At 41.8% G+C, this 21012-nt stretch overlaps 1 protein-coding gene across 1 annotated transcript in view; it reads right to left on the bottom strand.

Annotated features, from left to right (window-relative positions):
* Window positions 1-21012, bottom strand: part of LOC138349739 (uncharacterized) — a 1021949-nt gene that overhangs the window by 2422 nt on the left and 998515 nt on the right. The gene's annotated exons all lie outside the window — the stretch shown is intronic.

Here is a 21012-nt window from a genome sequence, read left to right on the forward strand (position 1 = left end):
TCCTACATGCTAATTCCCATAATCACCAAACCAATCAGAATATCTGTAACTTCCCTTTGACATAAAACAACTTTATTCGTATACACGTAAATGAGAGACTGAACTCGGTAAAATCATAAATATAATAGAAAAACAATAATATAAATCATCTTGTGCCAACACTTCTTCACAAAACTCTGAGCATCTATTTTCGGTCCAGGACGGACCGAAACGTCGTCGTCCCTTCACTTTCTAGTGTGTGGTCTGGTCAACATATTTCAGCCACGTTATTGTGACTCATTATCTGCTTACTCCATTGTATTTACATGCAAGCTGATATTGATCCTGAACTAAATCTGCTGTCACAAATCTACAATAACCAGCATATTGATCATCACTGCTGCACTTATTACACAGTAAACCTTGCGAGAAACAAACTCCAAAATAACACTTGCCTATTAGTTTTCAACCAAAATGTCAGATAACTTGGTAAACATTTTGATAATATGAATGCACTACTCAGCACGAGGTACTAAACTATCGTTCATTATTTTAACAAAAACATAGCTAAGTAAAGACCATACCCAACTTTACAACTTAGCCAGTAATAAAGCAATTCACAACGGTAGGCCAAATAAAACAAGAGGTGGCTATTACCAATATACCTTTATTTGCAATAGTGTCATTAATGATAGAGAAGACTACTGTGAATATACCTATACTCAATTCTCTATTAAATTCCTGAAATCCACCTTGACTATTGGAACTATCTATAGATTTCCCAATATTAATATAACTGCACTCTCAGATAACTTAAGGAATCTTATATACAACAAGCTCAACAAAAATCATATCATTCTAGGAGGTGACTTCAATATTGATCTGTCAACAATATAGCCCTCAAGTCGATTATTTCCTAAACAGCATGAACTCCTGTATGCTAATCCCCACAATCACCAATCTCATCCTATTATAACTCAAACATCCGCTTCTACTTTGAATCAATTATGGATGAACATAACAGCTCCCCCTTGCATCTGGTATAATCACTGATAGAACAACTGACCACTATCCTACCTTCCTCATAGCAAACATGGACATAACACTACCAGATACCAAGAAACTTACCTTCAGGTTACACAGTGAAGGGTCAATAAGCAATCTCTCAAATACACTTCACAAAACAAACTGGTAATCTGAATTCAATAATACACAGGACATAATTAATTGACGATTGCTTTCTTACGCAACACATCAAGGAACCAACACGGGAAAATAATATTTTAGATTTAGTGTTAACTAACAGGGAAACGCAAATTAATGACATCGAAATAGGGAGTGAGCTAGGGAGCAGTGATCACAAAGAAATCAGATTTAGCATAGAATGGAATAGACCAGTAGGAGAAAATTCTGTTAAAGTGCCAGATTTTCGAAAAGCTGATTTTAATAGCCTAAGAAATTTTTTGGGTCAAATTGATTGGAAAGGCTTGGGTATGGGGTGTGGGCCGGTCTTGGAGCGAGACATGAACCCAGCGATAGGTGACTTAAATGGGGATTTCGATGTGGATTCAATATATAACTTATTTAAGAATATTCTAAACAAAGCACAGGAACGTAGTATACCATACAAATTGAATAGATCGTATACTAATGACCCAAAGTGGATAACAAAGAATTTGAAGAACCTTATAGGTAAAAAGAGAGCTTGGTACAAAAGGATTAAAAATGGGGAGGTCACTTTAGAACAGGAATTCGTACAACTGGTTAGAAATGTTAAAAAAGAGATAAGGAAAGCAAAAAGAAACTATGAAGTTCGCATAGCAGGGCAAGCAAAGACAAATCCTAAAGGGTTTTTTCAGTTATATCGTACTAAGACTAGGGAAAGGATAGGTCCATTAAAAACTGAGACAGGTCAAATAACAGATAGTGATGAAGAGATGAGTAGTATTTTTAATAAATATTTTGTATCTGTATTTACTAAAGAGGAACTGAACAATATGCCTTCAGCCGAACAAGTCTATGTGGGTGGGGACGAGGACAGGTTGACGAGTTTAGCAGTTACCAGGGAGGATGTTCTTAAACAAATAGTAAAACTCAAACCAAACAAATCCCCAGGGCCGGATGAAGTGTTTGCTAGGGTGCTTAAAGAATGCAAAGAGGAGCTTTGTGACCCACTGTCAACCATATTTAATAAATCAATAGAGTCAGGCAGAGTGCCAGAGTTTTGGAAAGTTGCTAATGTGATACCAGTTTTTAAGAAAGGAGATAGATCACTTGCGTCTAACTATCGACCAATTAGCCTAACGTCTATTGTGGGAAAGTTACTCGAATCTATAATAGCAAATAAAATTCGTCTTCATCTTGAAAAACATAAATTAATAATTGAGTCGCAACATGGTTTTATAAATGGCCGTTCATGTTTAACAAATTTGTTATCTTTTTATTCTAGCATTGTTGAGGCAGTTGATAGTGGTAAGGATTGCGATGTTGTATACCTTGACTTTAGCAAAGCTTTTGATACAGTGCCACATGAAAGACTGATTAAAAAAATAGAGTCTCATGGTATTGGGGGTGCTATATTAAGCTGGATTAGGGCATGGCTATACCAAAGGAAACAGAGAGTTAGTATAAATGGAATCAAGTCAGAGTGGGAAAATGTTGTAAGTGGAGTGCCTCAAGGCTCTGTCCTGGGACCTCTGTTGTTTATAATATATATAAATGATTTAGATTCAGGTTTGAGTAGCAACATTTGCAAATTTGCCGATGATACGAAAATCGGTAGGGAAATTAATTCGGAGGAGGACTCACTATCACTTCAAGTTGATCTAGATAGGGTTTTGAAATGGTCAAAGGATTGGCAGATGCAGTTTAATGCTGATAAATGTAAAGTTCTGAGGTTAGGTAATGATGATAGAGTTACAAGATACGAGCTAGATGGTGTTGTGATTGCGAAGTCGGATTGCGAAAGGGATCTGGGAGTTATGATTAGTAAGAATTTAAAACAAAAGGATCAATGCATAAATGTTCGTAATAAGGCAAATCGGACACTTGGATTTATTAATCGCAGCGTTAGTAACAAGACACCTGGTGTGGTTCTCAAGCTATATCTTGCTCTAGTTAGGCCCCATTTAGATTATGCAGTTCAGTTTTGGTCGCCATATTATAGAATGGATATAAATTCACTTGAACGTGTCCAGCGTAGGATGACTAAGTTAATTCCCCAAATTAGAAATCTTTCATATGAAGAAAGATTAACAAAGCTTAAGTTGCATTCACTGGAAAGGCGAAGAGTTAGGGGTGACATGATAGAGGTTTACAAGTGGATGAATGGACATAACCGGGGGGATATTAATAGGGTATTAAAAGTATCAACACAGGACAGAACACGAAACAATGGATATAAATTGGATAAGTTTAGATTTAGGAAAGACTTGGGTAAATACTGGTTCAGTAACAGGGTTGTTGATTTGTGGAACCAATTGCCGCGTAACATTGTGGAGGTGGGGTCCCTCGATTGTTTCAAGCACGGGTTGGACAAGTAAATGAGTGGGATTGGGTGGTTATAGAATAGGAGCTGCCTCGTATGGGCCAATAGGCCTTCTGCAGTTACCTTTGTTCTTATGTTCTTATGTTCTTATAAATTCATTAGCCAACATCTTCCTTTCCAAAACTATGCCTCAACAACACTCACTGTCCTCACCAAGCAAGTAACTGCTTAATGATTAAACAACCTCTGGTTCATAAGTGCCATACTCAAAGCGATCAAAAAGAAACATGAATATAAAAAAAACTTAGGAATTGCCTCGTTACAAAAGAAGTAGTTAAGACGTACTTCTCAATGTTTACCAGTATAGTAAGAAGAACGAAACTTTCCAATTATGAGAGTAGATTAAAAAAAGCAAAAGGATACATGGAAAGCCTCTACATTCCTAACATTCTAGGATCTAAACAGCAATCACATGACAAGATTGGAGATAAAATCTCCATGGATGGTTATACACCTGCGACAGATTTAGAAACAGCAACTGAATTTATTAGCTTCTTTTCATCAATTGGTGCTAACCTTGCCAGAAAAATCTCACAGACCACATAGACTTGTTCGGCTGAAGGCACATTGTTAAGTTGCATTCAATGGAAAGGCGAAGAGTTGGGGTGACATGATAGAGGTTTACAAGTGGGTGAATGGACATAACAAAGGGGATATTAATAGGGTATTAAAAGTATCAACACAAGACAGAACACGAAACAATGGGTATAAATTGGATAAGTTTAGATTTAGGAAAGACTTGGGTAAATAATGGTTCAGTAACAGGGTTGTTGATTTGTGGAACCAATTGCCGCGTAACATTGTGGAGGTGGGGTCCCTCGATTGTTTCAAGCATGGGTTGGACATGTATATGAGTGGGATTGGGTGGTTATAAATAGGAGCTGCCTCGTATGGGCCAATAGGCCTTCTGCAGTTGCCTTTGTTCTTATGACTTGACTCCATTTATACTGACTCTCTGTTTCCTTTGGTATAGCCATGCCCTAATCCAGCTTAATATAGCACCCCCAATACCATGAGCCTCTATCTTTTTAATCAATCTTTCATGTGGCACTGTATCAAAAGCTTTGCTAAAGTCAAGGTACACAACATCACAATCCTTACCACTATCAACTGCCTCAACTATGCTAGATTAAAAAGATAACAAATTTGTTAAATATGAACGGCCATTTATAAAACCATGTTGACTCAATTATTAATTTATGTTTTTCAAGATGAAGACGAATTTTATTTGCAATTATAGATTCGAGTAACTTTCCCACAATAGACATTAGGCTAATTGGTCGATAGTTAGACGCAAGTGATCTATCTCCTTTCTTAAAAACTGGTATCACATTAGCAACTTTCCATAACTCTGGCACTCTGCCTGACTCTATTGATTTATTAAATATGGTACACAAAGCTTCTTTTTGCATTCTTTAAGCACCCTGGCAAACACTTCATCCGGCCCTGGGGATTTGTTTGGTTTGAGTTTTACTATTTGTTTAAGAACATCCTCCCTGGTAACTGCTAAACTCGTCAACCTGTCCTCGTCCCCACCCACATAGACTTGTTCGGCTGAAGGCATATTGTTAAGTTCCTCTTTAGTAAATACAGATAAAAATATTTATTAAAAATACTACTCATTTCTTCATCACTATCTGTTATTTTACCTGTCTCAGTTTTTAATGGCCTAATCTTTGTCCGGTATAATTGGAAAAACCCTTTGGGATTTGTTTTTGCTTGCTCTGCTATGAGAACTTCATAGTTCCTTTTTGCTTTCCTTATCTCTTTTTTAGTATTTCTAACGCATTTTAATTGTTTATTTCTATATTTAACGCATTTGACGTATTAGAGGACGAGTGCTGTGGTGAACCAGTTGTTCAAAGAGGAGGTAAAGCAACGAGGAGCATTAAAGCGCAGGTCCCTCAAACTGCTCGAAAGGAAAAGGGAGAATCGAAGCGAATTTTGGTTGTGGGAGATTCCCAGGTGAGGTATTTAGACAGAACGTTTTGTGCCAGAGATAGGGGGAACAGATTAAGGGTTTACTATCCGGGAGCTGGAATTGGTGATATTGTTGGAAACATGAATGATATGACGGGAAATGGAAACAAACCCATTATTTGTATTAGTGCAGGGGGTAATGATGTTGGGCGAGATAGGAGTGAGGAACTAATACAGAGATTCAGGACAGCCATTGAATTAGTTAGGAGCAAGGGACGAATCTCAATCATATGTGGCATTCTTCCAAGAAAAGGAGTGGGAAATGAATGGATGTCGAGGGCACTTGGTGTCAATTGCCGGCTGTAAAGATATTGCAAATCAAATTCAATATGTTTCATAGACAACTGGGAACACTTCTATGGAAGAAATGAAATGTATGCTCGTGATGGGGTGCATCTATCGAGGGCTGGGGTTGTTGCTGTTGCGAACTCGTTGGAACCAGTGGTTAGAGGCATTTGTTTGGGTTTAAACTGTTAGTAGATAGTGGTATGGGAATTGATAGGGAGGAAGGAGGTAATAAAAGTATGTGTTTGTGGGAGAAAGGAATTGGCAAAATGATCAGGGAAAGAGAAGGGCCTCAAAATAACAATTCACTTAGGGTATATAACACTAACAGTAGAAGTCTAAGAAATAAAATTAACGAATTAAATGCTCTTGTCTGCACAGAAAAAATAGATATTATTGCACTAACCGAAACGTGGATGAATGTAGAAAATAGAGAACTATTAGCTGAATATCAAATAAATGGATTTAAACTATTTCACACAGATAGATATATTAGACGAGGAGGTGGAGTAGCCATATATGTTAGGGACAATTTGAAATGTAGTCTCAAAGAGGGAATCAAAACTGAGCCACACACAGAAACTATTTTGATAGAATTAAACGAAAAAGCTAATAATATTATAATAGGAGTTATATATAGGCCACCAAATTTAGACAGAATGAAAGCAAAGCATCTATGGGATGAAATATCTAGAGCATCTAGATCTAACAGTATTTTTGTCATGGGTGACTTTAATTTTAGTGGAATAAACTGGTTGAACAAAACAGGGAATAGTGAAGCAGAAGATTTTCTAGAATTAATTGACGATTGCTTTCTTACGCAACACATTAAGGAACCAACATGGGAAAATAATATTTTAGATTTAGTGTTAACTAACAAGGAAACGCAAATTAATGACATCGAAATAGGGAGTGAGCTAGGGAACAGTGATCACAAAGAAATCAGATTTAGCATAGAATGGAATAGACCTGTAGGAGAAAATTCTGTTAAAGTTGACCAGACCACACACTAGAAATTGAAGAGACGACGACGTTTCGGTCCGTCCTGGACCATTCTCACAATCGACTTGAGAATGGTCCAGGACGGACCGAAACGTCGTCGTCTCTTCAATTTCTAGTGTGTGGTCTGGTCAACATACTTCAGCCACGTTATTGTGACTCATCGCCTGCTTCTGTTAAAGTGCCAGATTTTCGAAAAGCTGATTATAATAGCCTAAGAAATTTTTTGAGTCAAATTGATTGGAAAGTCTTGGGTATGGGGTGTGGGCCGGTCTTGGAGCGAGACATGAACCCAGCGATAGGTGACTTAAATGGGGATTTCGATGTGGATTCAATATATAACTTATTTAAGACTATTCTAAACAAAGCACAGGAACGTAGTATACCATACAAATTGAATAGATCGAATACTAATGACCCAAAGTGGATAACAAAGAATTTGAAGAACCTTATAGGTAAAAAGAGAGCTTGGTACAAAAGGATTAAAAATGGGGAGGCCACTTTAGAACAGGAATTCGTACAACTGGTTTGAAATGTTAAAAAAGAGATAAGGAAATCACAAAGAAACTATGAAGTTCGCATAGCATGGCAAGCAAAGACAAATCCTAAAGGTTTTTTCAGTTATATCGTACTAAGACTAGGGAAAGGATAGGTCCATTAAAAACTGAGACAGGTCAAATAACAGATAGTGATGAAGAGATAAGTAGTATTTTTAATAAATATTTTGTATCTGTATTTACTAAAGAGGAACTTAACAATATGCCTTCAGCCGAACAAGTCTATGTGGGTGGGGACAAGGACAGGTTGACGAGTTTTGCAGTTACCAGGGAGGATGTTCTTAAACAAATAGTAAAACTCAAACCAAACAAATCCCCAGGGCCGGATGAAGTGTTTGCCAGGGTGCTTAAAGAATGCAAAGAGGAGCTTTGTGACCCACTGTCAACCATATTTAGTAAATCAATAGAGTCTGGCATAGTGCCAGAGTTATGGAAAGTTGCTAATGTGATACCAGTTTTTAAGAAAGGAGATAGATCACTTGCATCTAACTATCGATCAATTAGCATAAGAACATAAGAACAAAGGTAACTGCAGAAGGCCTATTGGCCCATACGAGGCAGCTCCTATTCTATAACCACCCAATCCCACTCATATACTTGTCCAACCCGTGCTTGATATAACGTCTATTGTGGGAAAGATACTCGAATCTATAATAGCAAATAAAATTCGTCTTCATCTTGAAAAACATAAATTAATAATTGAGTCGCAACATGGTTTTATAAATGGCCGTTCATGTTTAACAATTTTGTTATCTTTTTATTCTAGCATAGTTGAGGCAGTTGATAGTGGTAAGGATTGTGATTTTGTGTACCTTGACTTTAGCAAAGCTTTTGATACAGTGCCACATGAAAGACTGATTAAAAAAATAGAAGCTCATGGTATTGGGGGTGCTATATTAACTTGGATTAGGGCATGGCTATTCCAAAGGAAACAGAGAGTTAGTATAAATGGGGTTAAGTCAGAGTGGGATAATGTTGTTAGTGGAGTACCTCAGGGCTCTGTCCTGGGACCTCTGTTGTTTTTACTATATATAAATGATTTAGATTCAGGTTTGAGTAGCAACATTTGCAAATTTGCCGATGATACGAAAATCGGTAGGGAAATTAATTCGGAGGACTCACTATCACTTCAAGTTGATCTAGATAGGGTTTTGAGATGGTCAAAGGATTGGCAAATGCAGTTTAATGCTGATAAATGTAAAGTTCTGAGGCTAGGTAATGATGATAGAGTTACAAGATACCATCTAGATGGTGTTGAGATTGCGAAGTCGGATTGCGAAAGGGATCTGGGAGTTAAGATTAGTAAGAATTTAAAACAAAAGGATCAATGCATAAATGTTCGTAATAAGGCAAATCGGACACTTGGATTTATTAATCGCAGCGTTAGTAACAAGACACCTGGTGTGGTTCTCAAGCTATATCTTGCTCTAGTTAGGCCCCATTTAGATTATGCAGTTCAGTTTTGGTCATCATATTATAGAATGGATATAAATTCACTTGAACGTGTCCAGCGTAGGATGACTAAGTTAATTCCCCAAATTAGAAATCTTTCATGTGAAGAAAGATTAACAAAGCTTAAGTTGCATTCACTGGAAAGGCGAAGAGTTAGGGGTGACATGATAGAGGTTTGCAAGTGGGTGAATGGACATAACAAAGGGGATATTAATAGGGTATTAAAAGTATCAACACAAGACAGAACACGAAACAATGGGTATAAATTGGATAAGTTTAGATTTAGGAAAGACTTGGGTAAATAATGGTTCAGTAACAGGGTTGTTGATTTGTGGAACCAATTGCCGCGTAACATTGTGGAGGTGGGGTCCCTTGATTGTTTCAAGCGCGGGTTGGACAAGTATATGAGTGGAATTGGGTGGTTATAAATAGGAGCTGCCTCGCATGGGCCAATAGACCTTCTGCAGTTGCCTCTGTTCTTATGTTCTTATGTTAACCAGTTGTACGAATTCCTGTTCTAAAGAGACTTCCCCATTCTTAATCCTTTTGTACCACACTCTCTTTTTACCTATAAGGTTCTTCAGATCATTTGTTATCCACTTTGGATCATTAGTATTCGATCTATTCAATTTATATGGTATACTACGTTCCTGGGCTTAGGTTAGAATATTTTTAAATAGGTTATATTTTGAATCCACATCGAAAACCCCTTTTACGTCACCTATTGCTGGGTTTACGTCTACCTCCAATACCGGCCCACACCCCATACCCAAGACTTTCCAATCTATTTGACCCAAAAAAAATTCTTGGACTAATGAAATCAGCTTTTCGAAAATCAGGCACTTTAACAGAATTTTCTCCTACAAATCTAATCCATTGAATGCTAATTCTAATTTATTTATGATCACTGTTCCTTAGCTCACTCCCTATTTCGATGTCCTTAATTTGTGTTTCCCTGTTAGTTAACACTAAATCTAAAATATTTTTTCCCCGCGTTGGTTCTTTAATGTGTTGCGTAAGAAAGCAATCGTCAGTTAATTCTAGAAAATCTTCTGCTTCATTATTCCCTGTTTTGTTCAACCAGTTTATTCCACTAAAATTAAAGTCACTCATGACATAAACACTGTAAGATCTAGATGCTCTAGATATTTCATCCCAAAGATGCTTTGCTCCCATTCTGTCTAAATTTGGTGGCCTATATATAACTCCTATTATAATGTTATTTGCTTTTTCGTTTAAATCTATCCAAATAGTTTCTGTATGTGGCTCAGTTTTGATTCCCTCTTTGAGACTACATTTCAAACTGTCCCTAACATATATGGCTACTCCCCCTCCTCGTCTAATATATGTATCTGTGTGAAATAGTTTAAATCCATTTATTTGATATTCAGCTAATAGCTCTCTATTTTCTACATTCATCCACGTTTCGGTAAGTGCAATAATATTTATTTTTTCTGTGCAGACAAGAGCATTTAAATCGTTTATTTTATTTCTTAGACTTCTATTGTTTGTGTAATATACCCTAAGTGAATTGTTATTTTGAGGCTCCTCTCTTTTCCTGATCATTTTGCCAATTCTTTTCTCCCACAAACACATTCTTTTATTACCTCCTTTCTCCAAATCGATTCCAATACCACTTGTTGGATTTCTGGGGCTTGACTCATATATTCAATTATTTGCTTTTTGTATTTAAATAAATCGAAGGACCACCCACTTTTGAGAAAAGAGGGAAAACGAGTAAAAGTGATCATTAAAATGACACTAGAGAACCAGTGTCTATGGATAATAATTAAATGAATAATCACTTGAAAATAATGAATAGACTGTATTATTAATTAATTAAAGTCAAAGCCTCAAATATCAACATTAGGGGGTATTTCTTGAAATTCATATATATCTAGGAACCAGTGTGGTTCGTCACTAGTTCATTGTTGAGTTAGTAACATAGTAAATCTAAACTAAGATAGATTCAAAGATATGATAACTCAAACTATGAATATTAAAGATTATGAATTATTGAGCAACAGTAAGAGCAAACATATTAATTACCAAATCATTATTTCTGGCAATAAATTATTCACTGTAAAGATCATATATGCATGATATGGAAATCAGTAATAATCTTAGATAAATTTGTACGAAATAAATGTCTTATCTGTAAGACGATTTCTGTAACGCCATTTCATCATTTGTCCTCGTGGTCACTGAATCCCAAAAAAGAAAGAACCCGAGGTGAATATCACAAATGATGAGAAACAACTTGTCGACTCCTCGTATACACGCCGAAATCAGAGAAATTTAAGTAGCATTTAATTAGGCTACGAATTATTTCAAATATTCATGAACACTGAGAACATGTGGAAAATAAACTAACGTTGTGTATTAGGTATCCATGCTGTATAACGACTGACTACCCACACATATACAATCTAGGATGATGCATCAAACGAGAATGGTATACTTAACATAAGCGTATCAAATACTAAGGTCTGCCGAAACCGCGTCAGCGAGTCCCAGGTGTCCACTGCTGTGTACGTGTAATTACGGGTCGTGGCTTCAATTGTTGACGCGTTATTAACTGGCAGGGCACTATAGAACACGTGAATAGGTAATTGTTGACTATTAAACTTGTATCAACGTAATTCTTGTCGATAAAAACTCCCCAGTCACTATCACGTGTCTCGCCACTCTTCACGCCAGGGATGCCTTGTGTACAATGGCGTCTCCGCCTTCCCTCAACCCGTCTCTCACATTCACCACAGAAATTATTAATCACGGATAACTCTTTTCTGCGTAATTATTGATGTAATACGTTAATGAGAACTGGGTTGCAATTATAGGGACGTAAATATTATCATATTCTCGTTTAATGGTGTTAAACAAGAAATGGAGATGATTTTTATTATCTCCATAGCATTCGTACGTAACAGATAAAACTGCTACTGATAATAATTTCAGTTATTAACTCTCGGTTTTAGATTATCGGGAGTCATATTATCCGTAGGTAATTATTACACAAAATACTGATAATTTTAGAGAACCACATTCAATTCTCTAACACATTTGTAATAAACGTGTCTATCTAGACATTATCTGACGCAATTTTGCTACTCAATTTCATGAGAATTCTAGCACTAATACGCAGATGAAATGGTTTAATTTATGTTTACACTACCAATAATGAAATTAATAACTACTGTAGTTAGTATATAATGATGATGTATTATAATACAATAGTAGTTTGTTAGTGTTGGAAATTTCCAACATAACTCTAGGGGGAGAAAACTCGGGTCGCAGTGGAATGTTGAGTACTGACGTACCTATCCCGAAGTTAGTATTAATGTTAGTATGTTAGTACGTTAGTACACACATAACGGATGTCCCGTAATTGTCAAGGACATACAAGACTTTAAGTCTTGTAAATGAACTCATGTTAAATGGAAAACATGGAATTGTGAATCATCTAAAGTTATTGACTAATAAAGCCTACAATGTATTCCTTGACTGGTGTCGCGATGACATGTAACGGTTATGTTACTAAGTCTTAAAGTTTTGCAAACTCATAGATGCTCTAGATGAAATAATGTTATAGTTGATAGCCTGCACAAACAAATTATGGATTAAATTATACAATTTAAAGTAACTGAGAATCCACTGTGAGGTGAATGTCTTGGGTCATTGTGACTTGTAACTGATTTGTTACTTGACATCACAACACAGCATCATCATGATTACTCAAATTGGCTGGGAAATTATTTGCTCCTAGTCAGAGCTATAAAAAGCTTGTAGTTTCCGTTTGCATTGTTGAGCAGCTGCTCTAGTTGGGCGGGTGCTCTGTGGATCAGAATTGTTGTCCTCGGAAACTGTAGGTGAAGCTGGTTCTGTTAAACACTCTCGTTCTGCTAATTCGAGAGGTACCAACTTCTCTAATGTTTTTAGGGTAGTAGTGCCTCGGCACAAAACCCGTACTACTCTCAGGATGCCTTGGTGATCTGGGTGGATAGAGACAATTTTGCCTATAGGCCATTCTGACCTTGGTCCATCACTGTCAACCAATACTAGGTCTCCTGGTTTGAGTTGAATTTTATTATAGGGGCTCGAAGCTCTATAGTGGTACTCTCGTAGAGCTGTGAAGTACTCTCGAGTCCACACCTCATTCCACCTTTCAATTACTCTCGAGAGATGTTGGTAACTTTCCACTAAGTCACTCTTGGTTACATGGGAAGGGTCGACGGGATCCTCTTCTGCCAAAGGTATCAAAGGGCTCAGCAGGCCTCCATGCATTAAATATGAGGGACTCAGAGGCTCTCTCTGTGAGAAATCATCTGATAGGTAAGTTAATGGGCGATTGTTGACTCGCGCCTCAATTTCCATGACGAGCGTTTGGAGTTCAGAGTAACCAATTTTCTGTCAATGCAAGGTCTTCCTTAAACATTTCTTGACAGTCCCTATCATACGTTTGTAGAACCGACCTTGCCAGGGGGCTCTTGGAGCAATAAATTTCCAGTGGCATTGTCGTCTCTGCATGACAGACTGCACTTCTGGATGATTCCATATCTCTCGTAAGGCAGGCTTCTCCTGCCACAAAATTTGAACCATTATCAAATATCATTAGTTTGGGACAGGATCTGCAAGCTGAAAATCTACGAAAAGCTTGGATGAAGGATTCGGCACTCATGTCAGAAGTCACTTCTAGATGTACGCCTCGTGTGGTAGCACACGTGAAGAGGCAAATATAAGCTTTCACTGGTATCTTATCTGGATTGCCAGTGAGAAGCAAGGTTCCTGTGTAATCGACACCAGTGGTCTCAAAGGGACGAAGATGAACTACTCTCTCCTTAGGGAGTGGTGGAGGTTCTGGGTAAGGACACACTCGAGCGTTGTATCTTTTGCAGATTACTCAGAACTTAATGATTGATTTGACAGTTTGACGACCTTGAGGGCCTCTTCCAGGCTGCACGCTTATAGCGGACAGCCCGAGCACAGTCTGCATTCCACCAGGGTCCACTTCCGTGGACCCTGAGAGGAAGAGCGAGGAATAGAGCAGAGGGCAACATCGAAGACAGTGTCATGAAAAAGGCGGAGCGCACGAGGGAAAAGTCAGGGAGAGCAGCACTCAGGGTAAATACGTTCCAGTCCGCCTTAGCGAACTGCCACCTAGGGAAGGAGAGGGAAGGGCGAAAAGAGAAAAAGGAAACAGGGATGGGGAAATGGTCACTGCCATGGAGGTCATTAAGAACCTGCCATGTGAAATCTAAGGAAAGAGAAGAAGAGCAGAGAGAAAGGTCAAGACAGGAAAGGGTGCGAGTCCGAGAGTCCAAATGAGTGGGCTCACCAGAATTCAGAAGAGACAGGTAACAAGAGAGGATAAACGGCTCAAGAAGGCGACCTCGGGTGTTAGAACAACACCCCAAAGAGATTGACGACAATTGAAATCACCCAGCAGGAGCACAGGCTCTGGTAAGGAGTCCAGGAGGTGTTTCAAATCAGGATGAGAAAGCGGGACACTCGGGGGGAGATAAATAGAACAAACTGTGTACCATTTCCTCACAAAGATACGAGCAGGAGAACAATGGAGAGGCCAAGGAAAAAGTAAGTGGACGATGGGAACATCAGCGCGAATCGAGAGAGCAGAAGAATTAGGAGCCCCAGCAACGGCTGGGAGAGGGGAGGGAAAGAAATAGCCACGAAAACGACCAGGACGAGCACCAAGCATCGGCTCCTGGAGACAGACACAAAGGGGCGAAAACCGCGAAATCAGAAGTTGGAGTTCGAGGAAATTGGCATAATAACCACGAACGTTCCATTGAAGAATAGACATCGACGAGAAGAGAAAGGACAACAACAGAGAACAAGGAAGAAACAAAGGCGAAAGAGCAATATAGCACGTTAAAGAATATCAGGGTCAGCAAAGTCAGGGTTAGGGGGCATGGGTAAACTGAGCAAAGACGGAGGGAAGGAAGCGGGAGAACAGACCAGAGGTGTGCGGGCGGGGTCCGGAGGAGGAGAAAGAGGACGAGAAAACGGAGAGGAGCAGTCAAGGACAGCAGCAGGAAGAGGGAGAGTAGAAAGAGGGGAGTGCACCTCAGCAAGGGCAGCAACCGAGAGGGAAGCAGGGGCCAAAGAAACCTCCATAGCAGGAACAGGGGGCGCAACCACTGAAATGGGAGGGGAAGGAGCAATAGAGCCAGTAGCAGGGGCCAAGCCTTCTTACCCGCCAGGGAGGAGGAAGGAGAGGAGCCAGGCTTACGCTTCTGACGTAAAGAGACTGGTGTCCCAGCAACTACGTACTGGGGAACGGATTCCAGTGTCTCAACAGGAGAAGCTGAATGAGAGCACACACGACGGCCGTTAGGAGAGCGATGTACATCCGCCTGCACCGACAGGCGGCGGGGAGAGTCAATAGATGGAGGAGAAGGATGGGAAAGAGGATCGGAGGGAGACGAGGAAGAAGACACAAGAGACATGACAGACCGGGTAAAAAGAAGGGGAACCCCAGACAGAGGACCAGGAGGGGGACCCTTCGGGACAGAACTTAAAGGAACAGAGGAGGGGGCAGTGGGCGTATCAGGGTCCAAGGCCCGGAAACGGTTGTGAGTCTAAGGAAGGTGGGAAGGACGAGAAGAGGAAGAGCGCAACACGCGAGCATAAGAGACGTTAGCATAAGGCGGGAGCCGGCAAACCTGGCGCCTCACCTCGGGAAAAGATAAACGCTCCTGGTGCTTCAAGTTGAGGATGGCTGCCTCAAGCTTGTAATGGATACAGGCACGGGAGAAGGTAGGATGGGCCTCACCACAGTTGAGGCAGCGAGCTTGGGGAGAAGTGCACTCCGACTTAGAGTGACCTTCACCCCCACACAAAGAACAGAGAGAGACAGTCCCAGAGCAGCGGAGGGCACCATGCCCAAACCTCCAGCACTTGTTACAAAGCCGAGGAGAAGGAATATACTCCTGGACAGAGCACCTGGCACCAGCAAGAATGACAGAGGAAGGAAGGGTCCTACCAACAAAGGTGATCTACACAACTCAAAGGGGTTGACGGCGACGACCACGAGGGGGATGAGTAAACGAGTCTACCTTGTGACGGTGTTCCCCCCTTATATTTCTCCCACGCCAGCTGTAAGAGTCATATTCACTTTACCCGAACGTTCTCTACGTTCCGGGGAACAATTTGCCATATGTGGGAGCATAAAGTGTTCTCGCGTTGGCAAGAAAATGGCAAAAGAAGAGTGTTTTGGCCAGTGGTTTAGGCCCTTTAGGACGCCAAGATGTCGCTGGACCCTACATTTTCACGCCAAGACACGTCACGAGTGCAGGGGGGTCCGGACGGCGCGGGCCGTGGCGCCACGGAGTTTGACACGACACGTCGAGGAGGTCAAACGTGCGATAGGGGGTCCTGTCAGTCTGAGAGTTTTCGCCCCAGATCCGGTGGATTTACGCTTCATCCTGTAGTCTGCAAGCACCCTGTGAGGTCTTCCTATATTCCATGTGTTGGACCGAAGAAGGAATTGACGAGAAATGAGCAGCAAGTGCTCCAGTGACAGGTGTGTTGCAAGAAGTGAAGTCTGAGCAGTGACGTCCGGGACGACTGTGCAGTTTCACCAGTTTAGGTGACGACGTAGCGGCTGGGCCAATCCGCCGAGAGGCAGGAGAAGAACGAAGCTAACTGGGAATCAGAACGACTGCAGCCGAGAGAAAGGACTGCAGACGTAGTTGTGAGGAGAAGTCGACGACCAGGAGACCGACTCCAACCCTTCAAGAGGTTGTGGAGGAGCACGGGCCAGCAGAGGATAGAGCACGGTGAAGATGCGTTTTTGAGTGTTGATTGGGTTCCTGGAGGGAGCATCAGTGTGTGTGTGGGGGCATTCCCTACAGCGAGTCGAGAGCCGGGACCAGGAGCTACAATTCAACTTTCAACAGAGGACAAGTCCACATCATTGAGGTGGAAGTAGGTAATTCAGTTTTCCCTCCCCATTCCCCTTTAGTCAGCTATTTAGCCAGAGTATCTTCTATGTCATGAGCAGCGCTCACCAATATCTATCCCAGCAAACACAAATCATCTACACAACGTTAGCCTATCTCTTCCCATAGGTGTGGGAATGATTTGCATTGAGAATGGTGCAGGAGAGCCTTTGAGAAACTTTTACTCAAAAAATCCAAACACAAAGGTTTAATTATAAATTGTTTTTCTACAATTATTTTCTTCCAAATGTAAAACAAATAGTTTTTACATGTTTAAATATAAAATTTATGGTGTTTTTTTGTAAAATTCATTAATAAATTGTGAATGATATATATTGGCTGAGTGAAACCTTTAAAATCCATTTAGTTATAATATGAACAGAAAAAAGTAGTTTTCCAAATTTTCTAAAAATCGCTCTTTTTAACACAATTTGACTCTTTATGCATTCCACTAAACACTAATATCATGTTTAAATATATAATTTATGTATTATTCCCTAAGATAATTTATATAAATTATAAAAGTTGCTGGAAAGTGGTGAGAAAGAATCTAAAAACGTTTTGTTGTCTTATATTGGCGTGTTCTTATTAACTAGAGTGAGTAAGAGTGAGCGAGAGTGGGTAAGAGTGAGTAAGAGTGACTGAAGGTGAGTGAGAGTGCCAGAGAGTGTGCAAGTGTGAGTAAGAGTGAGTATAAGTAAGAGTGACCGAGAGTGAGTAAGAGTGACTGAGAGTGAGTAAGAGTGACAGAGTGAGTAAGAGTGAGAGTAAGGGTGACAGAATGAGTAAGAGTGAGAGTAAAGTGATTGAGAGTAAGGGTGAGTATGAGAGTAAGAGTGAGTGAGAGTAAGAGTGACTGAGAGTAAGAGTGATTGAGAGTAAGAGTGATTGAGAGTAAGAGTGATTGAGAGTAAGAGTGATTGAGAGTAAGAGTGATTGAGAGTAAGAGTGATTGAGAGTAAGAGTGATTGGGAGTAGGAGTTAGAGTGAGAGTAGGAGTAAGAATGAGAATAAGAGTGATTGAGAGTAAGAGTGAGTAAGAGTAAGAATGAGAGTAAGAGTGATTGAGAGTAAGAGTGATTGAGAGTAAGAGTGATTGGGAGTAAGAGTAAGAGTAAGAATGAGAGTAGGAGTGATTGAGAGTAGGAGTGATTGGGAGTAGGAGTGATTGGGAGTAGGAGTGATTGGGAGTAAGAGTGATTGAGAGTAGGAGTAATTGAGAGTAAGAGTATGAGAGCAAGAGTGAGAGAGTATGAATGGGTAAGGGTGACTGAGAGTGAGTAAGAGTGACAGAGTAAGAATGACAGAGTAAGAGTGATAGAGAGTAAGAGTGACAGAGAGTAAGAGTGACAGAGAGTAAGAGTGACAGAGAGTAAGAGTGACAGAGAGTAAGAGTGACAGAGTAAGAGTGACAGAGAGTAAGAGTGACAGAGTAAGAGTGACAGAGAGTAAGAGTGACAGAGTAAGAGTGAGTATGAGAGTGAGTAAGGATGACTGAGAGAAAGAGTGAGTAATAGTGCGTAAGAGTGATTGAGAGTTAGAGTGAGAGTAAGAGTGATTGAGAGTTAGTGAGAGTAAGAGTGATTGAGAGTAAAAGTGATTGAGAGTAAGAGTGATTGAGAGTAAGAGTGATTGGGAGTAAGAGTGATTGAGAGTAAGAGTGATTGGGAGTAGGAGTAAGAATGAGAATAAGAGTGATTGAGAGTAAGAGTAAGAATGAGAGTAAGAGTGATTGAGAGTAAGAGTGATTGAGAGTAAGAGTGATTGGGAGTAAGAGTGATTGGGAGTAAGAGTGAGAGTAAGAGTAAGAATGAGAATAAGAGTGATTGAGAGTAAGAGTGATTGGGAGTAAGAGTAAGAGTAAGAATGAGAGTAGGAGTGATTGAGAGTAGGAGTGATTAGGAGTAGGAGTGATTGGGAGTAAGAGTGATTAAGAGTAAGAGTAATTGAGAGTAAGAGTATGAGAGTAAGAGTGAGAGAGGGAGTATGAATGGGTAAGGGTGACTGAGAGTGAGTAAGAATGACAGAGTAAGAGTGACAGAGAGTAAGAGTGACAGAGAGTAAGAGTGACAGAGAGTAAGAGTGACAGAGAGTAAGAGTGACAGAGAGTAAGAGTGACAGAGAGTAAGAGTGACAGAGAGTAAGAGTGACAGAGAGTAAGAGTGACAGAGAGTAAGAGTGACAGAGAGTAAGAGTGACAGAGAGTAAGAGTGACAGAGAGTAAGAGTGACAGAGAGTAAGAGTGACAGAGAGTAAGAGTGACAGAGAGTAAGAGTGACAGAGAGTAAGAGTGACAGAGAGTAAGAGTGACAGAGAGTAAGAGTGAGTATGAGAGTGAGTAAGGATGACTGAGAGTAAGAGTGAGTAATAGTGCGTAAGAGTGATTGAGAGTAAGAGTGAGTAATAGTGTGTAAGAGTGATTGAGAGTAAGAGTGAGTAATAGTGCGTATGAGTGATTGAGAGTGAGAGTGATTATGAGAGAGTTAAGAGTGTGAGGTGTGAGAGGGTAGCAGGCCAGGGAGGCAGGATGTGTGGTCACAGGCGAGGCCTAGGCCTCGTGATCTCTAATGTTGGTTTTTATATATATGTTGGATTTTTTGTCCTGTTTCAAATTATAATTATTTAGCAAGCCGCCACCGCCAGCCGCCACCAGCCCCCCCCACCGCCGATCGTCACCACCCATCACAGCCGCCGCCGCCCGCCACCGCGCGCCACCGCCCGCCACAGCCGCCACCACCCACCACCACCAGCCGCCGCCGCCACCCACCACCCGCCGCCACCACCCACCACCACCAGCCGCCGCCGCCGCCACCACCAGCCGCCGCCGCCGCCGCCACCACCCACCACCACCGCCGCCACCACCCACCACCACCAGCCGCCGCCGCCACCACCACCCACCACCACCACCGCCGCCACCATTCACCACCGCCAGCCGCCACCACTCATCACAGACGCCGCCACCCGCCACCGCCCGCCACCACCGCCAGACACAGCCGCCAGTGTCCGCCACCGCCGCCACTGTCCGCCACCGCCGCCACCGCCGCCACTGTCCGCCACCGCTCGCCACTGTCCGCCACCGCCCGCCACAGCCGCCACCACCCACCGCCACCACCCACCACCACCAGCCGCCGCTGCCACCCACCAACCGCCGCCGCCACCACCACCCACTACCACTGCCGCTACCACCCACCACCACCAGCCGCCGCCGCCGCCACCACCACCACCACCGCCGCCACCACCCACCACCGCCAGCCGCCACCACTCATCACAGACGCCGCCACCCGCCACCGCCCGCCACCACCGCCAGACACAGCCGCCAGTGTCCGCCACTGTCCGCCACCGCCGCCACTGTCCGCCACCGCCGCCACTGTCCGCCACCGCCACCATATAGTGAGGTCAGCGAAGAGTAAGTAATTATCAAAAGAAGGGACCAAACCGGGAAGGCTATGTAGCACTATCAGAGTGCAAAATAATCTGAGGGCGCTAAATATCACCAAGAATGCCAATACGAGAACAGAAACGCATTAGGTGAACGAAATCAAAAGTATTCGATTCACCAAGAATTTTAGCGAGGGACAAGTGACCACAAGGGACTGTCGGAAAGCAAGGCACACGCACGTCCTGGAAGTCAGGATATTCAACAAGGATATACACAACTGCAAGAGGGACAACTCAATGGAGCCCCTCCCTGCTCCTAATTGTGCAAACTAAGTGACCGTGAGTTAAGCGAGTATGGCCAATGTGCAACCTTGCTAGAGCCGTTTCCCACCGCCGGTTACAGTGGCAGGAAGGCAGGCCACAGGGATACACTATGTTTGGGAGTACGCAGCTTGTTACCAACTACAGAAGACCAACAACGCTGCCAACGGGCAAAGATGGAGGAATGAATAACTGGATAAAAGTCGGAATAAGGAATACCTTTACAGGAGATGGGACAAGAATGGATAGCTTCTCTAGAGGCAGCATCCGCACTCATTTAAAGAAACACCAATATGGCTGGGAACCCCGGTCGGCCGAGCGGACATCACACTGGACTTGTGATCCTGTGGTCCCGGGTTCGATCCCGGGCGCCGGCGAGAAACAATGGGCAGAGTTTCTTTCACCCTATGCCCCTGTTACCTAGCAGTAAAATAGGTACCTGGGTGTTAGTCAGCTGTCACGGGCTGCTTCCTGGGGGGTGGAGGCCTGGTCGAGGACCTGGCCGCTGGGACACTAAAGCCCCGAAATCATCTCAAGATAACTTCAAGAAAAC

This window comes from Procambarus clarkii, chromosome 12, assembly GCF_040958095.1.
Source record: "Procambarus clarkii isolate CNS0578487 chromosome 12, FALCON_Pclarkii_2.0, whole genome shotgun sequence".
Classification (NCBI taxonomy): domain Eukaryota; kingdom Metazoa; phylum Arthropoda; class Malacostraca; order Decapoda; family Cambaridae; genus Procambarus; species Procambarus clarkii.